Raw genomic sequence first — 26,012 nt, 5'->3', positions numbered from 1 at the left:
CATTCCAAATGCAGTAAAACTAATTGCGTATGTATAGAAAGTCTGTTTTATAGAATAAGTGCATTATTAAAAACTTTAACCATCACACATGACTTGGAGAACCAGACTTTCCTGACATTCCTTTCCAGCCTCAATCCATTCAGGTGACCTAAATCCAGTTGGTAGTTTGTCAGGGACCTGCAGCTTCTCTGAGTCCCTCTCTCACCTTATGGACTTCCACGGATTCCATCCGATTTCCCCTCAGTAATTGCCAAATCACCACACTTGACCACTCTAAAGAGCCCTTGTGATGCCAACTGCCTGACTGGAAGCATCCAGTTACCCTATCTAGTCTTGACACCTGGGACCTGTCCTTACTGCCAGGAGAAACTTATTCCAACCTTCTTGACCAAGCCACTAAAGCAACTAGACTGTGGCAGACAAACTGAAAACCAAGAATAAAGGCTGAATCCCCAAATCCCAGGCAAACAGGAAATGGAGATGCCACCTCCGCTATGAATTAGCTTTCTCCTAAACGTCATAAAGCAAAAAACTAAAAACCCTCTCTTTTAGGAGAAAGATGCCCTGGACAAAAATTAAAGACAAACTAAACCATGAACTAACTGTAGAGGTGGAAATCTCAACATAAAAATTAAAACATATGAAACCAAATAACACGTCTTCTCCAAAATATGTATTTCATAGTAATGGTCCATAATAAAAATGACTTGGAAACGTTTTCAAAGAATTCAAACAAATTATTATAACAATATTCAAACAACCCAATGCTGAAAAAGACAAAGGGATATGTGTAATAAGGAAGTCAATCCACGGCATGAAAATAGAGTTGAAGAAAAGCAAAATGGAATGAGCAACGATGGTTGACTAGGTCGTAAGGCAAAAACTCACCACCACTATTTATCATGTGAAAAGTAGGCAGTGAAAGGTCAAAGGTAAACACAGAGGCATCAGGTCATGTAGAGCAGGTCAGTGAAAAACTGGAGGTAGGAAGGAGGTATAGATTATGGGACACAGTGAACAAAACCTAACATCTGACTTATGGGCACAGTTGGAGAAGAATATTATCATAAAAGGATAGAGGATACTTTCTGTAAAATCACAGAAGGAAAAAAATAAAACTTAAGAAAGAGATGTCTATCCAGGTACAGAAGGTCCATGAACAACCAAACATACAAAGTGAGAAAAGAAATTCTTCGTAATATATTAGAGATAAAACTGTAAAAACTGAATAATGAAAGAGTATTGAAAGATAAAGGAGGAAAACAAAAAAGTTAAGTCATCTCTAAATGCCGGCCCATTGGAACAAACTTGCTTGTTAGACAGAGGCCGCTGACGCCAGAAGGGCCTGGAAAGATATTTTCCAAGTCCTGAAAGATAACAGTCAACCCAGACAATTATATTCATTAAAGTTACCTATTAAAATTGAAGGAGAAATAAAAACTTTCACTGATCAAACAATGACACAGATAGAAAGGAATTTGACTACTAAATTAGCTATATAGAGGAAACTAGAAAAAAATACTACAACCTTTAAAGAAGATTAAACACACACAAGATTTCAAAGGAAGGGTGGCTGATAGTTTTAAGTCAACTCAGCGCAGGCTAATATCATCTGAGAAGAGAGTATCAGTTAAGACGATGCTTCTATATGACTGGGCTGTAAACAAATTTATTGAGGTTTAGTCTGTTGCTATGTGTTGTAATGCTAAATACTGGTCCTAGTTACCTCAGGGACCAAGAGATTCTCATATGCACCAAGTGATATTATATAACCTTGCCCCCCATGTTATCCCTGATTAGTCAATAAAGATGCCTATAGCCTACAACTGGACAGAGAGATATAGGCAAGATCCATTCCCAGGCTTGGTGTCTGAGGCAGGAAATTATGAGAGAAGAAGGAGAAGGTGGAGAGAGGAGAAGACACCATGGTGATAAGTGAATCATGAAAATATGGCCATACAGACTGGCCAATTAGAGTAAGAGAAACACGGCAGAACATGGCAAAATATAACTTGGTTATTGATAGGGAAGTAGACACTAATAGCTTAGAGGATAGATATCAGTCCAGTTCTAGTGCTTTAAAGTCTTATCATAAATATAAAGGTTTGTGTCTGAGAACCTAGAGATCTAAGTAAGGTAGGGTAGAAACTCCCCATTAAATATTTTCAACAAGAAAATCTGTAAAACCATAGGGTGGTCAGCCACTGTGGATGGGGCCACTCCTGGGCTAGAGGTCCTGGGTTCTATAACGAAGCCAACCAGTAAGCAGCACCCTTCTGTGGCCTCTGCATCACAGCTGCTTCCAGATTCCTGCCCTGACTTCCTTCAGTGATGTACAAGTAAGGCAAATAAACCCATTTCTTCCTTGACTTGACTTTAGTTGCACTGTTTAGTTACAGAAATCATAACCCTATTTAGGATGGGGAACAAATAAGAACTATAAGGAAGACACTAAAAACAGAGTCGACAGAAACAAGAAAATCAACACAATGAGAGAAATTAGCAAACATTTAAAAAATAGCCTTTAATACTGAGTTCAGTTCCCCAATAAAAAGACATAGATAAACCAATAGATTGGACCAGAAAATATGATCCAAGTTTTTGCTGTTTCCAAGAAATATCTCATCATCAATGATAGACACCACCCTAGGCAAAAAGGAGAAAAAAAATTCCAAAGAGAATTTTAAATCTACTCTAATAGCCTGTTACTCTAAATTAGCTTGTTTAAATAATTTAATTGAATAATAATTCAATTGTATAATTGAAATTTAGGTTATCATAACATGGCTTAGTTTGCATTTCTAATTTATTATTTTAACTTATTATTTATTATTTTATCCCTTTGTTATTCTTGTTACCCTATTGATATTTTTTACTATAAATTTATTCGTAACAGAGCAACCTTTTTGTATGTTATTTTTTTATTTTCCTCAAAGCATCAAGAGTGTAAAGATAAGAAGGCTTACACAAACTATGTTTAATAAATTGATTTTCATTAACAAAAAATAATTGTGCCGGGAGTAATATTCCAAGAACTTTATTTAAGCCAGAATCTTGAGTAATATTTCAAACATGAAAGTCTCCTGGTGTATGATCATAGTAACCGTTGATGTGTAGACACATGGATTACAAGTTAGAAAGTTTAAGGCACCCAAAAGCTTGAATTACTCAAGATACAATTCACAGACCACGTGAAACTCAAGAAGAAGGAGGACCAAAGTGTGGAAGCTTCTTAAAATGGGGGAACAAAAATATTCATAGGAGGAGATATGGAGACAAAGTTTGGGCAGAGACTGAAGGAATGGCCATCCAGAGACTACCCCACCTGGGGATCCAGCGTATATACATACCTATCCCAGAAAATATTGTTGATGCCAAGAAGTGCATGCTTGCAGGAGCCTGATATAGCTGTCTCCTGAGAGACTCTGCCAGAGAGTGACAAATACAGAGGTGAATGCTAGCAGCCACCCATTGAACTGAGAAGGAGGTCCCCACTGGAGGAGTTAGAGAAAGGATTGAAGGAGCTGAAGGTGTTTGCAACCCCATAAGAACAACAATACCAACCAATTAGAGTTCCCAGGTACTAAATTACCACCCAAAGAGTACACATGGACAGACCCATGGCTCCAGCTGCATATGTAGCAGAGGATGGCTTTGTTGGGCACCAATGGGAGGAGAAGCCCTTGGTCCTGCCAAGGCTTGAAGCCCAGGGTAGAGGAATGTCAGGGTGGGGAGGCGGGATACAGTGAGTGGTTGGGTGGGGGAACACTGTCATAGAAGAAGGGGAGGGGAATGGCATAGGGGCTTATGGACTGGGAATGGAGAAAGAAGATAACATTTTAGTTGTAAATAAAAAAATGTCCAATGTTTAAAAGAAAGAGAAGAAGTTTGAGGCAGCATCCTGGATTTTAAAGGTGAGGTCTTCGCCAAATTGGCAGAAACATAACAACAAACCAAACAGAAACAACGCCAGCAGCAAGTCCCTGTAAAAACCAACAACGACAAATCCAAATCAACCCAACTGGTGGCAGTTAAGCACAAACACAACCAAAGGGCGAGAATCCAAAATGATCAAAGCTAAAACAACTCTCCTGTAATATCCACAATATACAGTCCCTTCCTATTGCATACATTTTGTGTCCAAGATAACATAAACCCTTATTTACTCTTTATAATTTCCAGCTATCTTATAAACACCACAAACAGTGACTTTAAGGAAAAACCTAGGTTGAAACTTAATTACTTGATGAAGGGAAGTCAAAGCTTAAAACCATAAAACCCCATGGTTACAAAAATATTACCAATGTATTACAATTTTTAAATGCTCAAGTGTGTCTGATAATGGCTTTACAGTGGTTGCACAAACAGATTTTTAAAAGGTGCTTCCCTTGTTCTCCTGAGGCTACTGTAGGGCATAATTAATTAGAGAGAGGCAGGGAGACAGTTTTATCTTGAGGTTTGCTAACCACTGTTTAACTTTAATATCATTAATTTTGGAATTAAAATAAATGTGCCTGTTTTTCACTATTAACTAGCATTTCAGCTCAGAGGGACAGACTAATGCAAGCAGGTTAAAAATGTTTGAAGTAGACCCTTAAGGATTCTTCTTGGGAGACTGGAAACAAATAAAGGCAGTAAGTGATTTTTTTAAAAAAGACTCTACAGGTAGAATGAATTCATATTGGCATCAGTGGTGCCAATTTTAGTGCATACAATGAATGAAAACCCAGGTGCCTATTTAAGTTGAGGAGGCCTGCATTTTTTTGAAAACAAAATGGATGTCAGAGATTCTAGAATATTGTTAGATGCCTGCCAAACCAGCATGGATCTGTAAATGAGACGGACAGGCATTCATGACCCCAGCAAGAGAGCAAGGGAACAAAGGGTAAGGGAGCGCCAGAGTGTGAGATAAATTTGAATGAATGCTCATAATAGAGGCCAAACTCGAGATGCAGCTTAACAGAAGAGATCCTTCCTACTATGTGCAAGGCTCTAAGCTCTGTCTCCAGTAGTTGTGTTAATGAGGGATACAAGACTATTTTTAATTATGTAGATATAAGGAGATTCTAATCATATATGGGAGGTTGAATGATCGATCTTCACTGGATTGTGCCACATAACTCTGATTTCCACAGCCCACTGAGTCAAGGAAAGAGAAAGATTATTCGAAAGACATTTAGGGATGTGAACTGAGAGTTTCCAAACTTCTCAGTGTCGATGATGACACCCTCTGGCTTGAACAAAGGTTTAGGAGGAGAGGGTTTGTGATCCAGTTAACACACACAATATCTTGGAAGGGACCAGGACTATGTGGGAGGTACTAACAATGATAAGACAGAATGCTATCCTTGGAGACACTGTGAGAGAAATTCACTATCAAAAAAGAGCTCAAGAAATTTAAAGAGCTTTAGCATTTGCTGTGGAGGATGGGAGAAATGACATGTTCAGTAGTGACTACAGAAAGAATACCCCTGTATTGACCAGGGATTTTGTGAATGGACAGTCACACCAGTAAGCAATTCACCTGCAAAGGGACAAATGTAGCGAAGATGGTCTGAAGAGCGGCAGGCAGGGAGCATGCAAATGCAGCAACAGTCCTTTTCTAATCAGTCTTCCTAATCCACGCGACAGTATCATACTTCTGTGTGTGTTGTCATGATAGGCCTTTCACAGCTGAAATAACATTTGTAAAATCAATTCAATCTCACCTGTTCAATCCAGTCTCACTCGGTGTTAAGCTTGAAGTTCTGTCAACGTGAAATCTCAATTGTTATTTGCAAATGAAATAAAAAGATAGTTCCTGATGTCAGTGACCTTGTCTCCCACACACATAAACTAAACCCAGATACAGATTTGTCACTCACCATGATGAACTCCGATATGCAAGATGCAGTCACTTCTTCCAATTTTCTGAACTAATTTTAAAGGATTTCTTGGGACATTCAATTTGTAGATAGATTATTTACAAGACTAGTTCTTTTGAAACAGCAAAGAAGTAGGTAATAAAGTAACTTAATAATGTACAAAACATAAATCAATAATATATAATGTACAATAATAAGATAGTAATAAAATAAATTTTATACTTTATATAATATGACTATTTCTCATATTTAAACAATATCTCAAAATATTTTCAATTAATAGAAATAACATATCACATCTTCTTGCTCTTGGTGAGATTTGCTCTTTCAGACCAAATTAAAATTGTAGGGTATTTGTCCCGAATTCTACTTATGTAGTAACAGTTGTCTCACACGCAGCAGGGAAGGAAAGGAAGCTAAGAGAAGTCAGTAAGTGAGAGTCGGAAGAACGAATCACTGAGAAGCATAAAAACCTAAAAGCACTTTAGTTGGCAATATCTAGTGTCTGGAAGACGATTTTATGATTGTCAAATATGGCAAGACCCGGGGGACTAGCATGTGCTGGAAAATATCTGTGGCCATTGTCTCATTTTTTCTAGATGGTCCATAAAACTTTATCTCTGTAGTGAGCAAAGAGAAGGACAGCCTAGAGTTCTTGCTATCAAGCCATCATTAATGCTTGTGTTTGTTTCCAGACCAGCTACAGAGACGTTTGTTCATTCTATTGGTGATGCTCGTTTTTCTGGTAAAAGTGGAACAGCAAAAATATGTGGATGAAAATGTTCTATTTGTTTTAAATACCATTAGAATGGGTTTAGTTACACCTACGTGCACATAATTTTAACCTTATGCTCTGCATTAATTGCTTTCTCATTGCTCAAACAAAATGCCTAGCAAAAGCAACTGAAGAACTGAGAGCTGTGTAACTGATTCTTCACTAGGTATAGTTATCTGGGGGAGAATCACAAGGTTCTTCACTGCTCAATTATAGACTTTCACTTCAATGTGTTAAAATTTTTGTTATACAATGAACACTGTTGGGCAATAATCAATACAGATTGATTTCAGTTTGGGTTTCAAAACTTTCTAGTATTTTCATTGTCCTCTCAATGTGATAAGCTTTAAAGAACAGAAAATTATATATTCAAATGTCAGAATATTTCTCAGAAAAATTTATAGATGGATAGTCACTGACCAGCACGTAGTATAACTTTTAATTTTATAATATATATTTATTAGATTTATTGAGAATTTCATACATTAATATAATGTATGTTTTAATCAAACCTACCTTTTACCTTCCCTCTACTTTGTCATATGATCCCTACCAACCTCTTTTCTGTCCTGACTTCACATATACCTTTTGAAACCCACTGAGCTTCCTTAATGCTGCCAGTATATGTAAGGTACACAGCCATCCATTTTAACATGGACTGCCCATCAAAAGCCACATTGTAAAAGTAAATGTCTCCTTCTTATATCGTGCCTAGCAAATTGCCAATAGGTCGATAGCTACCTTTGGGGCTTCCCGATCCCCTCCACTATTCACCTCAGGAATTTGGCTGGTTTTACAGTCAGAGTACCTGTGTGTAGCATGGTTTTGCAGCAATTTCATTACCTATTGTCTCTTACAATCTTTCTGTTTCTTTGTCAAGCCTTGTGGGGTGGCAATGTTGTTTGCCCAGAGATTAATGTGCTTCTCAACCTTCATCAAAGAAATTTCGTACGGCAATAGACAGTAATGAACACAGACACTCACAGCTCGTCAAAGAACAAAGAAGAGACTCTGGAGTGAAACATAGCATTTTGATTGAGTTTCTTCAAATCAGCTATACTCTAGGTTTTCTGGGAGTATTTTTAGGACTCGTTGGTCTTACAGCAGTTCAATAGCATGAAATAATTGGGTTGTGGAGGCTAGCTACAATTGTGTTTTAAAACTCACAGACTTCGAGTGTGCAAGTTGGTCTCTGAAACACATCTTTAGAATCCATGGAGAGAAGTTAATTTACTGGCAAAAGGAATTGTGACCTTCACTGGAAGAAAACATAAAATCAAGGATTCAGGAGAGAAATACACTGAATGGATTTTCTTTTTGAGTTTCTGGGTTGCTGGGATAATGAAAGCCCCTAACAAGCAGAGGTTTAGATCTTCAGGGTAAGGAAAGATTTACTGAGAAGAGATCCCAGTCTTACTTCGGAAAAGCTAGAACAGCCTTGATAGATTTTAGGATTTGATTCTTAACACCTTCCCTAGGCAGCTAAAGAAACATAGATGTATGGTCCCCTTATGAATCACAGCGATTGTCTCTCACTGCTACAAAATACTGCTAGTTGTGGCTGATGCTGTCTAGTTACTAAGCAGTTCATATTTAACGATGATCATTTAAAACTAAGTACTGGAGACTTTCTTATCTCAAAAGAACCCCAATGTTCCTCTTAGTTCCATCAAATTTGCTGCTGCTTATGATAAAGAACTAATAAGTATATGCAATTATTTGGGCAATGTGGCATCAGTACAACTAGCTGTGGCAGTGGTTACATGTAGTTTTCAAGAATCCTTTACATTGAAATTGAAGTGCTCCTGTTTATACCGGTGAAATTATTTCCTATGTATTCCAGGATTTACCGATTCTTTCTTCTTCAAGGTCATTATCACTTCTCTTCTTTCTTATAATTCTCTCACTTGATTTTCATTAGGGTTTCCAGAAGCACATCACTATTTACCAGAAAACTGTTTACTGCTGAGAAGCTGAAATATGAGCTAGCCAAAAAGCGGCATAAAATGAGTTTCGAGATTTCAGAGAGGGCAGATATGAAAAGAAGTTCCTTTTTACCCTGCATATTTGGTGCCGCACCGAAAGGCACCAAAACAGGAATGATATAACCTGTTCTAAAGTTTCAAAAGAATACCTGGGTAAAAGCAAAGGAGAAATCAATTAAGAAGAGAAGAGAGACTGTTGTGATAGTTAGAACAAGATATACTGCTGCTAGCCCAGTAGTTGAAGAGAGATGGAAATACCAAATACTTGTTGGCAGAATTCAATAAAGTTGTCAGTGTCTTGGCTATGAAGTCTGAAGGTTTGAGGGGAAGGATATCTGGTGCAGATTCATGAAACAGACCCAACCCAAGATCTTTTATCTTAGTTGTTATGACATGGGAAAGCTTAGTCTTGGGTATTTGCAGAAGCCCTTGGTACTTTTAATGTGCACTCCATATTCATACTATGGCTCTTCGTGGCCAAGGCAATGGAAGGCATCATCAAAGAAGACAATCTTGTTATATGAGAAAGAGGAACAAGGTGTGAGGTGAAGCTTAATGGGAGAATAAGAGCACCAGAGCTGTGCTGAGGACCAAAGACAAAGCTTTATTTAAGGTATGAACTGCTGCACTATCTTCAATAGGAGCCATCTTCAAAGAAAATCAAACCACAAAGTGGAATTGGGGGTTTTGACTGGTTTAAGTTGGATGGGAGAGTAGTGGAAGAATACTAAGGAAGAAGGAACAGGAGCAGGCAAAAGGGACTACTCTGGCCAAAGTTTAGGAGCAGGCCTCTGGCTGTGAGGAGTTCAAGACATTGTGGTCAACCTGCTCTGTTTTGGGGCCTGAAGACTGAGAAATGCAGAATGTTCAGTTTGTATGTCTCCGAAGGGGCTAGAACCCACACAGGTCATCATCCATCTTGATGTCTTAGCAACTCTATTGCGGACAAAGATCTGGGCCAGCCCAACACAGGGAAGATCCTTGAAAAGAATATCAACCAACCAGACCCTCCAGAGCTCCCACGGACTAAACCACCAACAAAGAGTACATATGAAGGGATCCATGGCTCCAGCTGCATATGTAGCAGCTTGTCAGACATCAATGAGAGGAGAGGCCCTTGGTACTGTGAAGGCTTGATGCCCCAGCGTAGGGGAATGCCAGGGCAGGGAGGCGGGAGTGGGTGGATGTGTGGGTGAGCACCCTCATAGAAGCAGGGGTAGGTAGGATAGGATAGGGGGGGTTCCTGAGGGGAAACCTGGAAAGGGGATAAAATTTGAAATGTAAATAAATAAAATATCCAATAAAAATGTTAAAAAATAAAATTTTAGGACAGTCAACGGTGTTATTATTTAACAATGTACTGTAAATGTGAAATTTCTTCATTTTAAACAAGATACAATTAAAAAAACTTGTCCAATTAAAATTAAATAACACAGATTTCCCCCCTTAATTTTATAAACACCATTTGCCTAGGGATCACATCTGTCTCTTCTCTATCCTGAGCAGTCAGTCCTTGGTCCTCTTGAACAAATGTTTCTGACCCTCTCCTTGTCCTCTTTCCCTTCTCTCCTCCATCTTCCTCTATCTCCTGTCTTTGTCCATTATTCTTTGCCCTCTGTCCCAGGAGGGTAAGCAAATCTCCTTTGTGCTGGGAACTTGGTCTTGGGGTATCTTTTGTTGACCTTGAGGTCATTTCATTTGTTGGGTAGCAAAACTTTTCCTAGGGAAGATACTATAAACACATGTACTCTTGAAGATAGGGAGCCCATGCCAGATACTACTAAAGTACAAATAAAACCAATGAGTTTTATTGAAGTTACTTACAGGAACATGGGTGAGGGGTTATTTACAGGAGAAGAAATGACTCAAAGGCAATTGCTTCACCAAAGCCCATCTAACATGTATGACAGTGCACAGGAACTGGAAATCTAGAACACAGGACACAGACTTCATCCAGCCCAACAGGCTAGAGAGTGTCCTTTCCAAGTTATTCTGATCTGAACCTCTTCCAGGCAGCTGGTCTGGTCTCAGTGTTCTTTTGAGCTTGGTTCATATTAGATTCTTCTTTGCAGCATGGCTTGTTTTTACCTTAAGGACGAAGGGATATAGAATCTAAGTTTCAGGGACTTCCTGACGGTATTTTGAGCTGTTTACATTCTGCTGAAAGAGTGTCCCTACAGAATGGAATGTTTCAACCAGAGGAGACTGATACACGGTATCACTTAACAGCTGTCACATAGAGGGTGGTGACTGGCAAACTTTTTCTGGAAAGGTAGGGAACGTGGTGAGAAGGGTTTGGATTTAGGGCATATGGGGCTGATTGGTCCCTGAGCATTCTTGAGACTTTCAAAGGGCATCAAGACGACTTATAAAAGGAATGAGAATGGTATCAGATGAAATTTTGGCTGTTTCTTAAAAATAGGGAATTCTGCAATCCCAGTCTGGAGGTTCTACAGAAAATTGGACATTGAAATACTTGAGGACCCAGCTATACCTCTCTTGGGCATAGACCCAAACGATGCCCCAACGTATAACAAAGACACATGCTCCACTATGTTCATAGCAGCCTCATTTATAATAGCCAGAAGCTGGAAAGAACCCAGATGCCCTTCAACAGAGGAATGGATACAGAAAGTGTGGTACATCTAAACAGTGGAATATTACTCAGCTATCAAAACAGTGACTTCATGAAATTCATAGGCAAATGCATGGAACTAGAAAATATCATCCTGAGTGAGCTAACCCAATCACAGAAAGACACACATGGTATGCACTCATTGATAAGTGGGTATTAGCCCAAATGCTGGAATTACCCTAGATGCACAGAACACATGTAACTCAAGAAGATGACCAAAATGTGAATGCTTCACTCCTTCTTTAAAAGGGGAACAAGAATACCCTTGGGAGGGAATAGGGCAAAGTGTAGAACAGAGGCAGAAGGAACACCCATTCAGAGTCTGCCCCACATGTGGCCCATACATATACAGCCACCAAACTAGATAAGATGGATAAAGCAAAGAAGTGCAGGCCGACAGGAACCGGATGTAGATCTCTCCTGAGAGACACAGCCAGAATACAGCAAATACATAGTCGAATGCCAGCAGCAAACCACTGAACTGAGAACGGAACCCCCGTTGAAGGAATCTTAGAAAGGACTGAAAGAGCTTGAAGGAGCTTGAGACCCCATATGAACAACAATGCCAACCAACCAGAGCTTCCAGGGACTAAGCCACTACCCAAAGACTATACATGGACTGACCCTGGGCTCCAACCACATAGGTAGCAATGAATAGCCTAGTAAGAGCACCAGTGGAAGGGGAAGCCCTTGGTCCTGCCAAGACTGAACCTCCAGTGAAAGTGATTATTGGGGGGAGGGTGGTAATGGGGGGAGGATGGAAAGGGGAACACCCATAGAGAAGGGGAGGGGGAGGAGTTGGGGGATGTTGGCCTGGAAATCAGGAAAAGGAATAACAATCGAAATGTAAATAAGAAATACCCAAGTTAATAAAGATGAAAAAAAATAGGGAATTCTTCCTCCTGCCATATTGTGGATTTTTTTGTGGTTCTATAGGGCCCTGTTGTACAAAGGAATAGTTTTTATTGTCATTGGAAACTACTGCTAAACTCCTTTACAACTTGGGTTTACAGAGCTATTGTTACAACCTTTAAAGGTTTACTTTACTAAATCAGGTTTTGGGAAAATATAAGAATGACTAATATTTAACTTTTCGCTATGAGATTAAGTTTTGTGGAAAACATTTATTTTCCATGTGTCTCTTCTGTTGCTGATTATTGATCTGTAATTCTAACAAATAGTGCCATGTGATGTTACATTTAGCATACACAAAAGAATGACTGGAATATCATTTTTTTAGTGTAGCTTTCTCCAAATGAACATGACTCTTTTTTCTTGTTTGTCCAGTGGTTTTGGGGGTATAGCGGCACCAATAAACACTACATATCCCTCCCGTAAATACAACCTTCCTTCAGTTCTATTCTAGTTCTTGAGCTAAATACTCTTCTCCCCTCCCTAACCTTATTCATATCCCTTGCCCTCTCCTGCAGTTCCTTGCTCATCTCTCTCTTTTGTGCTAATGGGAGCGACTCCATTCAAAATTCCTGATGAAACTACAGAGATGTAAAGTGCTTGCTACTCAAGCATGGTTAACTGAGTTCCAGTCCTCAGTACACACTTTACAAGTCAGATCTGACAGTATAATCTTTGAGCCTCATCCAGGGAGTTCGGAGACAAGAGGAAGTCAAAGATCATTGGCAAACCAGCCCAGCCACTTGGCTGGGCTCCAGGTTCAGTGAGAAATTCTTTCTCGAAAATCAAAATAAGCTACAGTATGATAGAGGAAGATGTTCAATGCAGAGTTCTGGCTTATACACAGACACAGACACAGACCCAGACCCAGACCCAGACCCAGACCCAGACCCAGACCCAGGCCCAGACCCAGACACACACACACACACACACACACACACAGAGAGAGAGAGAGAGAGAGAGAGAGAGAGAGAGAGAGAGAGAGAGAGAGGGAGAGAGGGAGAGAGGGAGAGAGGGAGAAAGGGAGAGGGGGGAGGGAGAGTAGAAGAGGGGGGGAGGGGGAGAGGGAGAGAGGGAGAAGAAGGGAGAGAGAGGGAGAGAGAGAGGGGGGCATGGAGAGAGGGAGAGAGGGAGAAAGAGAGAGGGGAGAGGGAGAGTGGAAGAGGGGGAGAGGGGGAGAGGGAGAGAGGGAGAAGAAGGGAGAGAGAGGGAGAGAGAGAGAGAGGGAGAGAGAGAGAGGGGGGCATGGAGAGAGGGAGAGAGGGAGAAAGAGAGAGGGGAGAGGGAGAGTGGGAGAGGGGGAGAGGGAAAGAGGGAGAGAGAGGGAGAGAGAGGGAGAGAGAGGGAGAGAGAGGGAGAGATCATAAACACACACAGGTTATCAAGGATGCAGGATAGCTGACCACAGTGTACTGTCAAGATCAAGGTGAAAGGTGGGTCTTCGTACAGCACAAAGAGAATGAGAATAGAGTATAGTATGCTTTTATCAGAGTTACTGCAGCTCCTATCAGATAATTCTATTCTCTCCTTGAACATTCATTCTGTCATCAGATGTGGAAGGGACTAGGAGATACTTGGAAAAGTTAGGAAATCACCTGTGCTGGTTAGCCTTAGACATCTTGACACAAACTAGAGTTAGCTTGGAAAATGGAAGTTCAATAGAGAAATCACCTCCATTAGATTGGCCTGTTAGCATGTCACTTTTCTCTTTGATTAATGGTTCATGTGGGAGGGCCGACATGATTGTGGAGGTGCGGTTTCTATAGGTACTCCTCCATCCTATAAAAAAGTAGGCCGAGCTAGACAGGGGGTCAAGACAATAAACAGTGCACCTCCATTGTCTCTGGCTAAGTTCCTCCTCCAAGTTTCTGCTTTGAAATCCTGGTCCAACTTTTCCTCAGTGAAATATTGTAACTGGTAAAGCACATAAACCCTTTAATTCCTAAGGTGGTTTTCATCACGAACACAGAGAAGAAAACTAGCACACAACATTTAAATGATACGTTTTGGATGTTTATATAAAAATATAAAATGGCATTGGTAAGTGGAATTATGAGCTTGAACACTAAAGGGTGTTATTTTCCCACAGAAATGGTCAGTGTCTAGGGAGAGAATATTTATACATTTATTGTAATCTCTATCACCCATCCCACCTCTCTTTCCTCCCCTCCCCTCTTTCTTTTAAATAATGAGAAAATAGAACTTATTCTCCAAGTATGCTCATATGCCCTAGAATTAAACGGTGGAAGTAAGGAAGTAGGAAGGGTGAGGACAGAATGTATCAGTAATCAGAAACTAGTCAACTTAGGATATTTGACTGTTGGGAAGGAAAAGAAGGAGGACTTTTGAGCAAATAGTATCAGCTTCATTATTTCTGTCTTCCTCATGCTCTTCCCAATTTCTGACTTTTTTCATGACATAAATACATCTATCCCTTAATTTAATTTTTAATTGGTTATTGTATTTATTTACATTTCAAATGTTATTCCCCTTCCTAGTTAAATGCCCTATCCCCTCACCTGTCTGCCCTACTTCTATGAAGGAGCTCCCCCCCATACCTTCCTACCTCATTGTCCTAGCATTCCCCTATGCTGGGTCATTAAGCTTCCACAGAACCAAGGGCCTCCCTTCCCATTTATGCCAGATAAGACCATCCTCTGCTACATATGTGGTTGGAGCCATGGGTCCTTCCATGTGTACTCTTTGGTTGATGGTTTAGTCTTTAGGAGCTCTGGGGGTGGAGGGTCAAGTTTGTTGAAATTGTTGTTCTTCCTGTAGGGTTGCTAACCCTTTTAGCTCCTTCAGTCCTTCCCCTAACTCCTCCATTGCAATCCCCACACTTAGACCGATGGCTATCTGTGTCTATATTGGTCAGGCTCTGGCACAGCCTCTCGGGGACAACTATACCAGGTTCCTGTCAGCAAGTACTTCTTGGCATCAGCAATAGTGTCTGGATTTGGTGTCTCTATATGGGATGGATCTGGGTGGCCTTTCCTTCAGTCTCTGCTCCACTCTTTGTCCCTGCCTTTCCTTTTGACAAATGAAATTCTGGATTATTATTTTTGAAATGGGCGACACACCTATCCACTAGGTATGGTCTCTATGGGTTCTTTCTACCCTTTGTTGGGTATTTCGGCTAGTGTCCTATCTGTTGGGTTCTGAGAACATCTTGGGTCTGTGGCATCTGGGACTGCTTAATTTTAAATGTATAATGAGACTACTATAAGATATCAAATGCAAAAGTTAATAGAATTCTTGAACCATTAGAATGAAATCTCAGGCATGACCAGCAGAGGCTGAGTCACAGAGTGTGATGCATTCCTGTTACCTTTAACAGAACCACAGCTTCCTACATTCTGTCTCTGCTTATGTGTATTAGCCGTTATCCTCACACTGATGCCCTTGATGCTGTGCCAAGAAATGCAAGGAGCTACCTTGAAATGAGGCATAAAGCACTTAACCGTCTTACTCAGCAATCTCTAGCGCTATTCTCCCAAACACTGATGAGGAGAAAAAAAATCCCTTCTGTGCTCTGTCAAACACACATTCGATAGGTGAGAAACACGCTTTTTCTGGGGATGTGTGCATGAGCACAAAAGATGCTTGCTCTGACTTTGCCTTTAGGCCACTCAGGTCCTTGCCCACTGTGACAGGTTAAAGTTGGAGCTTCATTAATTTACATCCAAAGCTCTGAGCAGCTGGAGATCCCATGCGCGTTCCCCAGGACTACAAAGCAATCTGCAGCGCTCCTGTACCACGGGGTGCAGCAATTTTCTGACGCTGTGATATCATCACTGACTGCCTAGTAGTACTACATGGAGGGGCAGCTTCTGGAAATAGGCAACGACTCTGTAGAAAACAGACTGATCCCCATGATAACCGGGCAGATTCGGGAATCGCTGTTACAACAGAAACAAGGAACACAGGAAGAAAGGTCGCTAGCTTGATGTTCTTAAGATACGCTGAAAATGAGAAAAACAGCAAGTAATTTTGTTGGCCCTTATCATAGAACCCAGATTCAGCCAGGGGGATGGTTCATCTCAGATGGAGGCCTCTCATGAGTTCCCTTTCTGCCCTCTCCTCTTTAGTTTTTTAAAATAGTGTTCTCTACAGAAATGTCTTTAAAGGAAAATCTGTTGTCTGATATATGAAAATATTGTTGTCTTCCAAATGCTATACCCAGGAAAGGAGTAGACACATCACAAACTTGGGCGTTCCCATAGATCTGGGATTCTATTACTTATTAGGGCTTATTTTTTCCTGTTTCCTAGTCAACTTTTAAAGAGTAAACTGTTAAACATGCCCCTTTCCAGTCATTGCTCCTATCATTAGGAAATTTCTCTTTTTATCAGGGAAGTTCAGTGTAAGGAGCAGAATACACATGTAGAACGATAAATAGAAAAAAATAATGAATACAGTAGAGAAAAGTGGGCGTCGATAGAATAGATGGCAAGAGTCAAGGAGGAATCTCTGATTGATACCCTGCTGGCTGCTTCCAGAGCAATGCTGTCAGGGAAACAGCTATTTTTGAAGTTGCCATAGTAGCTTATCCTGGAACAGGAGATCACTCCACAGCTCTTTAAGGAGCCAAGGAACCGGGCTACCACTGCTCTCATATGAACTCATTAAGTTTATTGAGCTTTTGTTACAGGACACAAAGGTCTATCCGAAATTGTTTCCAATCGCTTTACAGCGTGCCTTGTTTAACGGTGTGACACTATGTAGCCCATTCCGCCACTCCAATGGAAATGTCGCTGCTTAGCTTTTGCCAGTGTTCCGATTGGTTGGATGGACCGCCACCTACGGATCAAAGTTATTTCTCATCCCCAAAGTTTGAAGCCTTACCTTAATTCATAGCCCCATGAGAAGGGATTTCTTCAATCATCTCTCAGGGTTCCTATACACAAGGGTATTAGTATGGAAAGCACAGTCTCACAAAATGGTGGGTCGTTTCTGCCAGGCACCTATTCCTGGAAGGTGAATGAATGAGTCTCAGTAAGTAATTTCGCCTGACTTCTAAGTCAACATGACTCTTTAAACTGCAGTACAGCAGTTGAGGACCAGGAAAGTAACATGCAGGTTTCTGGTATATAATCCTGTTGCAAGGATAGAGGTTTTTTTTTTTTCTTTTGTTTGTTTTGTTTTTTGAGATTATTAATATCACAGTTAATGAAATGTTGGTGAAGTTTAGGGGACATTTCCCAAGAAAAAATATTCTATTATAGTGAGGAGTCTCTGTTTTCACGTGACTAAGATCCAATCTACCAGGCATTATCCTCCGAATCCTTCATACCTTCTCTCAGTGCTTCAGTTTATCAGCTCTATTCAAGGCAAGAATGAGCAACTAGTAGGAAAACCTGTATAATTTTTTTCCATTCTGACACCACCTAGAGTTTAATAGAAAAGTCAGGCTTGTCTCCCAGGAATACATAGTCACCTACGTCATTAGAACCATCTTGTACATTGTGGATGTGCAATGTACATTGGTTAAAGAAATTCTCAAATATGAATATACAACTTAAGATACAAGGTATACAGATTTTTTTTTATCTGAGCATTCAGTAAACACTTGACGCTGAATGAGTTTTCTGAGAGACTGGAGAGGAACCTAGGCTTGGCTGTTGCTTCCACCTTGTGCTTCAGGAGCACCTCTTCCTGCCTCTGAATTCGCCTGTGAGACTACTTCATTTAGGGTCTTGCTTTGTGACTTTCTCCAAGGCCCGAAGTTACAATTAACACCTTCAATCTGGTGGACTAGAGAAAAAGCCATGTTTAACTTGATGCGGTGGTTTGAATGGATTTGGCTCCCGTACACTCATATGTCTCAATGTCATAGGAGTGGCACTATTAGAAGATGTGGTCTTAATGGAGGAAGCGTCTCACTGTGCAGAGGGACTTTGAGGTCTCCTTTGCTCAGGCTCTGCTCAGTGCAGAAGATAGCCTCTTTCTGGTTGCCTTCCAATCAAGATGTGGAATTCTAGGTTCCTCCAGGACCATGTCTGCCTGTATGCTGCCATGCTTCCCACCATGATGATAATGGATTAAACTTCAGAAAGGCCCAATTACATGTTTTTCTTGATAAGAGTTGCCTTGGAAATGGTGTCTCTTCACAGCAATGGAAATCCCAAGACACTGGACATTTTCTTTTCTTTTCTAGAAAAACATTCTTTTCCACCCCAGATCTATATTTTTCAATGGGCTGTTGATTAATTCCATGCTATTTTTTTTTTGCAGAGACAATCTTAAAGAGGAATTATCCTTCTTCTTTACCTCTCAAAAATCAACTCCCAAGTTCTCTGTTATCTGTGTTATTACTAGCACAAAACATATGTCAGCCTATGTAGAATTGACTTTTGGCTGCTTTTGGATTGCTTCCTTTGTTTTGCTTAATTATAAATTAATCAGACAAATTCATTGTTAGTATTAAGTAAATATCCATTTCTTTCCTTTTAAAATATTACTACACTAATTCTCACCTTCGTGTTAACTTTACACTCATAGAGAAATTTTAAAAGGCAGGTATTAAAATAGGTGTATATTTTAAAAACCTACTTAGAATTTTTCATTTAATGTTTCCATAGCATAATTGACCAAAGAGAATTGAAAACATGGAATACAAAATGATGGATAAGAGGACGCATCATCTAGATTGACCTAAGCACCACCATCATCATGATTAATATGTCCCAAGCTCCCCTATGCTACCTCTTTATAGTTCCACTCCACCTAGATTTCATATCCGTGAGAATCACTTCTTGACCCCATAGTTTAGTCATGTTTAAAAAGCCATAGAAATGGACACACCCATAATGCAACTCTCCAAGACTGGGTGTTACTCAGCACATGCCTGAGATTCAGCCGAGGGCTGAGTGACATTTCAGCAAACCGATATCACACCATTTCCTTTACTGTTTCCTAAGATGAGTTACTAACTGTTCTGTTCAATGGCTTGTTATGTTCTTCCACCCCAGACTTGACCCTTTCTTTTCCTTGATTGTAAAATACAGTTCAAGGACACAGCGGTCAGTTTTGTGATTGGGTTCAGCACTGTCCCTTTCTTTTGGTTTGCATAGTTTTATTCAAGCTGTAAATATTTTTTTCTTTAAACTTTCCCTATTAAAATCTTACTCATCCATCAACACCACTTCCCAGGAATAATTCAAATATTCTTTTAAATAGGATCTATCTCAAGGAAGACATCATGTGGAACTTCGGTTTTTGGTACTTAGCTCATGTTAATGGATGGCTATGCTTGGTCATGGATTTGGACATAAACTTGATGTGAAAAGTTCTTGAAGTAAAAACTAAGTCTCAGTAAATATTGGAAAAAGACACAGTGCGTTATTATAAATAGGCAAAACTCCTCCTCCAAAGAGATTGATGAGGTTACTCACAAGCTGGAATGCATGTAGGTACAGAGAATACACTTTAGACTTCTGAACTACCATACAGATTTACAAAAGCCCTATCATTGTCAGGGTCTAGAATGTGCTTTAAGCTCCCTAATGGTTCCTCTTTGTGGTTTCATTCTACCTAGATACCCAGGAACAGATGATGTTTGCCTATGCTGGTAAGAGTTCCTCGAACTACTTGTTTGACAAAGACACTCACTAACACCTTTATGATAAAACTAGTCTTTTCGTCCCTACTTGGGACGTCAATTGCCCAATCAGATTAACAGTTGAAATTTCTCAATTCACAAAACATGTCAGCTAGAGAAAACTAGGACCAACAGTTTTCTCTGTTGGTGTGACTAAAACTGCTCCTACGTTTCTACTTTTCTGTGTCATGGTGACAGTTTATTGTCCAGCTTGTGTAGAAAAGGAAGGTACTAACCCATGAATTCCACGACGTACTTTTATTGCTCTAGGCAGACTCTGGGAATAAAATGCAGTGGGACTGAGTTGAAACATTTCATGTCTGCTGTTGAGTTCAGGTTTGGAGAGCTACAGAAGTTGGAATGCACAAGAAAATTTCCTTTAAAGCACACTGCTGTGGAACATGAACAAAATGAGCTCAGGATCCCTCAGGTCAGGAGTCTTGATTCGTTTCATATTTCTGTGAATCTGAAAGGCAGCAAGGCCTCCCATGCCTTATGGATCAGGGATGGTGAATGCCGACAAGTGGATGGTTACTACTGCACCAGAAAGCCAGATGCAGCAAAACCCATTCCCAAGTTAGTGTAGTGGTGTGAACAAAATATTTAGTGGGTATCTAATCTTGAAGGAAAGTATTGGCAACATCTTCTTGGCCTCTGTGTCTGAACTCAAAATATCAAAATGGACTTTCTCATCTACTGGTGAGTAGAAAAATAATATTTTCATTTTGAAATATTCTTTTCAGTCTCCAAACTTCTGTCTTTGTTGAGGGACTATAGGCAATGAAAAACCAAGGACTTTTATTAAGTAATTATCCTTTTATGGATTCCAACACATGACCCTAAATTTACATTAACTTAATTCTTACTGCTGATCTGAAGCAAATGAATATGTAAATGACAGAGTCACACTGCTTACAAAAACATGCAGGAAAGTAAGACAGTCCTGAATTTGCCTTTGATTTACTTACATCCTTATACATCAAAGGTCCCAATTTTGTCTCAGAGAAAGAAAATTGAAGAAAGTTATTCGACATTATTTAGACTGCCCTTATATTTATAATATCTTTACATATAAAACATGAAAATATTGCTGAGGTAATTTCAGATATTGATACTGTAATCTCAAGTTTTATCTAGACTTAGAGGTGCTAGCTATAGAAATTATACAAAGGAACAGAAAATTGCTTTCATATTATTAACAAACTTGGGCTTTCATTGGCGACATTCTGAGTGACAGCTTCCTGACATCAGTGCCAGATTTTAAAGCTCAGTGGTAGTTTCTCTAAGATGGCTCCAACCATGCTGCATACTTCTTGCACTACCTGCCCTCCTTGGTGACAGAGGAGACTGAGACAATGTTACTGGTCATGAATTACTCAGATGCTTTGCTTTTATTCTTTACCCCCTTCCATAACTCCCTGGACTTCAGATATTACCTAGATACGGCAACACACTTACTGTAAGTGCAAACATTCAATAGAAAAACACATGGGCCTTCTCAGGGAAAGGCAGGGACTAGTAGATTCAAAGATAATGCAAAAATATTCTTCTTCCCAAGCAATGTTGGTTCTATACTGTTTGGATAGTAGGATAACATTGTTACTACTTTAAAATAAAATTTATATTCTTCAACTAGAAATCAGATATAGAACAAGGAAGCTAGAAAATAATGTTGGCACTGTAGAGTGCTATGTACTTTATAGTCTCTCAGAAAATATTTTCTTCTGAATTCTTTATGATACCAAGGCTCCTTCGGGTCCCCCATGCAGTAGGGTATATATACTTTCCTTGCCTTTGTAAAATTGTAACTTTTAGGCTACTTACTTCTGCCCATATACAGTAGACAGCACTCTACACACTCTACTCAATTCATCAAAGTTGCATTTTTCATTTGGTAATTATGAATGAAATGCCCTGTGTTTGACAATAAATTCAATGGGCATAGGGTTGATAGGGAGGATAGTAAAAATCGTATGTGTAGACATTGTGGTGATTGAATATTATATTCCCCGTAGTCTCTAGTGTTTGGATCTTTGGTACCCACACGGTAGAACAATTTGGAAAGACCTAGGAGGCATGGCCTTGTTGTAGGAAGTATGCCGCTGGGAACATGCTTTGAAAGCTTAGTGACTAGTGCCAATTGTGAGTTTGCTCTCTATTTCATGACTGGGGTTCAATATGTGAATTCTTGGGTTTTAGCACCAGCTTCCGCACCTGCCTGCTACCTGCTAGTCTGTTTCTCTCTCTAGGACTTTAACCATCTGAAAGCATAAACTCAAATAAACTCTTTCTCCATTAAATTCCATTGGTCACAGTGTTGTATCACAGCAATAGAAAAGTAACCAGTACAGATATGTAATATACTTTCAAAATACATTTCTTTGGAAAATTCAAGTGAAGAAGCAAAAATACAGACAAACCAACTCAGAATATAATAAATCAATGAAGAGATTTTTAAAGTTAAACAAATAGTCCAGTTTTATTCGCTAATACATTTAGAGGCTGCCTTTTGTGCTCTCTCCTTATACGATATATAAGTAACGAAGTGTTGGATTTCTTGCTCGTTTTTTAATCTACAAATGAATGGGATGTGAACTAAAGGCACAGCCCCCAGCTCAAAAGGAATAAAAAAAAAAAGCTTATTCTGAGTGACCATTACACAGAAATATGAACTCAGGTTGTCCTAAATAACATGATAAATATAGAAGCAGCTACAAAGCAAAAAGTTATGAATAAAGGCATTTAGTAAATGAATCGGTGAGAACAACCCGTTTCAGCTCCTGAGCGGGCCATGCTTCCAGCTACACACCCAGGGAATCTTTGTATCTGTTGATGAAACACACGGACACTTGCTCACTCACTCACTCACTCGCACGCACGCACGCACGCCCACACGCACGCCCACACGCACGCACGCAGGCACGCTTGCCAGTTGATTTTAAAATGCCTTGGTTCCTTAAAGGCTGGGCACTGCTAAACCTTCCCCCGCCACCCTGGACAATGGGGAAGTGGTCTGTGGCCACTTACCGGAAAACTCAAACGGCTGGTTGGCTTTATCTCCTGCTAAATCCTTACATCATTCCTCTCCCCGTTTTGCACCCCTCCCCCAAGTTTCTCAATTCTCCTCTTCCTGCCTTTTCCTCTCTCCTAGCCTAAGGGAACCTGAAAGTCCCACCTCTTTCTTTATGCCCAGTCATTGGCCAGTGGTTTCTTTGTTGATATCTCAAAAACCAATTGGGGACAAGGACTTTCAGTGTCTGTAAACACAGATTCCTGATTAAATCAAAGCGTCAGAACCACTCCTCTACAGGTAGGTTTAGTGCATGTGAAGAGTTTTACCTGATAGTCCAAAGAAATATAACCTAGATACAGAAGGAAGGCAATGAATGATTGTTAAGATATCCCCAGATAATGCTGGCTTTGGAGCAGCAGCAAACATTGCGACTTGCCATACTAACAAGGTTTTAATTAGTCAGCCTTTGAGAATATTTAACATATGTGTGGCATTTTCTGGAAATTTCAGTTTGTACTTACCTCTCAGCTGCCCCAGTTATGGACAGTTACCTTCCTCAGAGACTAATTCCTTTGACTCTCTACAGTTGGATACAGTTGGTAACCTCATTTCAAATGCATTCCCTGTGACAGAATCTTTTTCTCCTGACATTTTAAAATCCTGTCCCCAGCCATCAGTCATTTAGGATGATAGGTTACAGACTTCTGTTCTCATATACCTTGCCAAGCCCTGACTTACGTTTATTTAGTCCCAACCACGTTATTTCATAGTTTTAAATTTTTAATGTGTAACTAGAACAACTGTCTTTGAAATCAAGATCTGTTCAGCATTATGAAGGAAGGAGAACTATTATTCTGATTTTGATAGAATTGAAGTAAAACATTTTAGCACAAGCCATTTATTTGGACATTACGAAGGATAAATTATATTCGCCTCTCCTCTGAAGTTAATTTTGCAATTGACAGAATTTTCTATATACTTTTACAGTTTTATTAGCACTTATATCATGTTTTATATTTGATAAAACTGCTTTACACTCTTTTTAATTAGTTATTTCACATATATATCAATTAGTTTCTGTAATGGAAGGAGGAAAGTCAAAAAGATTTTGAAATGCAAGATGTCACATCTGCATACAGATTAAGCTTTAATGACTTCCATCTGGGGATGTTACCCAGCTTCACAAGTAGTTTTAGGAGAAAAAAAAATGTGTGAATGACAAATGGGTCCTGGTAGCTTCCTCGACTCATCCAGAATCGGGTAGAATGGCTCATTCTTCAAACACAAACACGCTGGGTAAGGAGAGAAAAGAAAGAAAACCAAGGAAGAACATATGTACATGATCTGTGGCCAGTTTGATAATAAAAGAACCATTTGTTCAAAAATAGTGACTTACTGAGTGTTGGACATGATATGGGTTTTGCCAGGTACCAGCAGGATGTGGCAGAAGATAAACCAGGAATGCCCTCTGAAACTTGCTTTGCCCATGTCTGGGATTACTGTCTCAATACTTGCTTCATAATATCTATTTTGTAATTTAAATAAACTGCTTACCTATATGAGGGATTCAGCCAAGTATCTTTCATAGCATTATCCAAACATTCTTTAGACACAGTATCATTGGCTATGTAGCCCAAGGTAGCCTTAGCTTTTAACCTGCTTGTGTCTTCTTCCTTAGTGCTGAACTGCAGGTTTGTACCAACATGCCATACATAAGTTTCTTTCTTAAAAGTTTGTTATTTTTACTTGTGTGTACAGATGTAACAAGACTTTTGACTACTTTATGGATTCCTTTTATTTATGTTTTTTAAAACTACTTTTTTTCATCTTTATTAACTTGAGTATTTCTTATTTACATTCGATTGTTATTCCCTTTCCCGGTTTCCAGGCCAACATCCACCTAACCCCTCCCCCTCCCCTTCTATATGGGTGTCCCCTCCCCATCCTCCCCCCATTACCGCCGTCCCCCCAACAATCACTTTCACTGGGGGTTCAGTCTTTGCAGGACCAAAGGCTTCCCGTTCCACTGGTGCTCTTACTGGGCTATTCATTGCTACCTATGAGGTCAGAGTCCAGGGTCAGTCCATGTATAGTCTTTAGGTAGTGGCTTAGTCCCTGGAAGCTCTGGTTGGTTGGCATTGTTGTTCATATGGGGTCTCGAGCCCCTTCAAGCTCTTTCAGTCCTTTCTAAGATTCCTTCAACGGGGGTCCCATTCTCAGTTCAGTGGTTTGCTGCTGGCGTTCGCCTATGTATTTGCTGTATTCTGGCTGTGTCTCTCAGGAGAGATCTACATCTGGTTCCTGTCAACCTGCACTTCTTTGCTTCATCCATCTTATCTGGTTTGGTGGCTGTATATGTATGGGCCACATGTGGGGCAGGCTCTGAATGGGTGTTCCTTCTGCCTCTATTCTAAACTTTGCCTCTATGGGTTCCTTTTAATATCACCCTTCTCCTCCCCTATTTCATCCTTCCAATCTCCCAACACTAAGTAGGAGAGAAAGAAAGCTGGAGGGGAGAGTAGAAGTCACTATCATTAGACTAGTTCCTGATGATTGGGGCATCAAGTTCCTTGGAGCATGTTTGATCTTGGCTGGCAGGATAGCCAGGTTCTTATTTGTCTCTGCTCACAACCACTTGACAAACAGCAACAATAGCAACCAGAAACCAGCTGTCAACCAGCAACCAGCAACAGCAGCATCAGCAGCAACAGCAGCATCAGCAGCAACAGCAGCATCAGCAGCAACAGCAGCATCAGCAGCATCAGCAGCATCAGCAGCAGGAGGAGGAGGAGCAGCTGAAGTCCCTCTCAGGGCCCTAGTATTTATATACCCTTTCAAGAGTCCCAGAATTCCAAATGTCACACACTTGCAGAAACTATCTGCAGCTGGTAAAATCACACCATTGCCAAGGTACAAGGCAAATCATAGTCAGCTGCTATGATCTAAAGCAGCCCCATGTCCTATACCTGGGATTCAAACAAAAATATATTCTGATAACATTTGTGTGTTTTTAAAAGGAACCAACATTCTTACTATATATAGATGTGTATTTCTTTGTGGAAGAAGGAGTTAGGTTCCCCGGAGCATGAACTATAAGACATTGTGAGATCTTCAATGTGGGCAATGAGAAACAAAATTGGGACTTCTATAAAAACATTGCATGGTCTTAATAACTGGGTCATCTTGCAAGCCTGAGTTTATTTCTTTTACAAAGTAATCACTGTTTTT

The 26,012-nt window shown here is 40.0% G+C and overlaps 1 protein-coding gene and 1 long non-coding RNA gene across 8 annotated transcripts in view; both read right to left on the bottom strand.

Moving 5' to 3' along the window:
* LOC134482390 (uncharacterized) overlaps positions 1 to 22,899 on the bottom strand; it is a 124,282-nt gene extending 101,383 nt beyond the window's left edge. For 4 of the 8 annotated variants that reach the window (XR_015639946.1, XR_015639944.1, XR_015639942.1 and 1 more), the window contains exons 1-3: positions 22,799 to 22,899; positions 17,017 to 17,141; positions 5,525 to 5,673 (exon numbers count right to left, since the gene is read on the bottom strand). This is a non-coding gene — a long non-coding RNA (uncharacterized LOC134482390). Of the gene's footprint in view, positions 1 to 5,524; positions 5,674 to 10,410; positions 10,713 to 17,016; positions 17,142 to 22,798 lie in introns of those variants that run through there. The other 4 variants (XR_015639947.1, XR_015639941.1, XR_015639943.1 and 1 more) reach the window with 2 other exon arrangements.
* Erich1 (glutamate-rich 1) overlaps positions 1 to 26,012 on the bottom strand; it is a gene marked incomplete at its 5' end in the record, with an annotated part of 52,793,804 nt that overhangs the window by 20,499,683 nt on the left and 32,268,109 nt on the right.

This window comes from Rattus norvegicus, chromosome 16 (genome assembly GCF_021556685.1).
Source record: "Rattus norvegicus strain SHRSP/BbbUtx chromosome 16, alternate assembly SHRSP_T2T, whole genome shotgun sequence".
NCBI classification, from domain to species: domain Eukaryota; kingdom Metazoa; phylum Chordata; class Mammalia; order Rodentia; family Muridae; genus Rattus; species Rattus norvegicus.
This window is presented reverse-complemented; position numbering and strand designations above follow the sequence as displayed.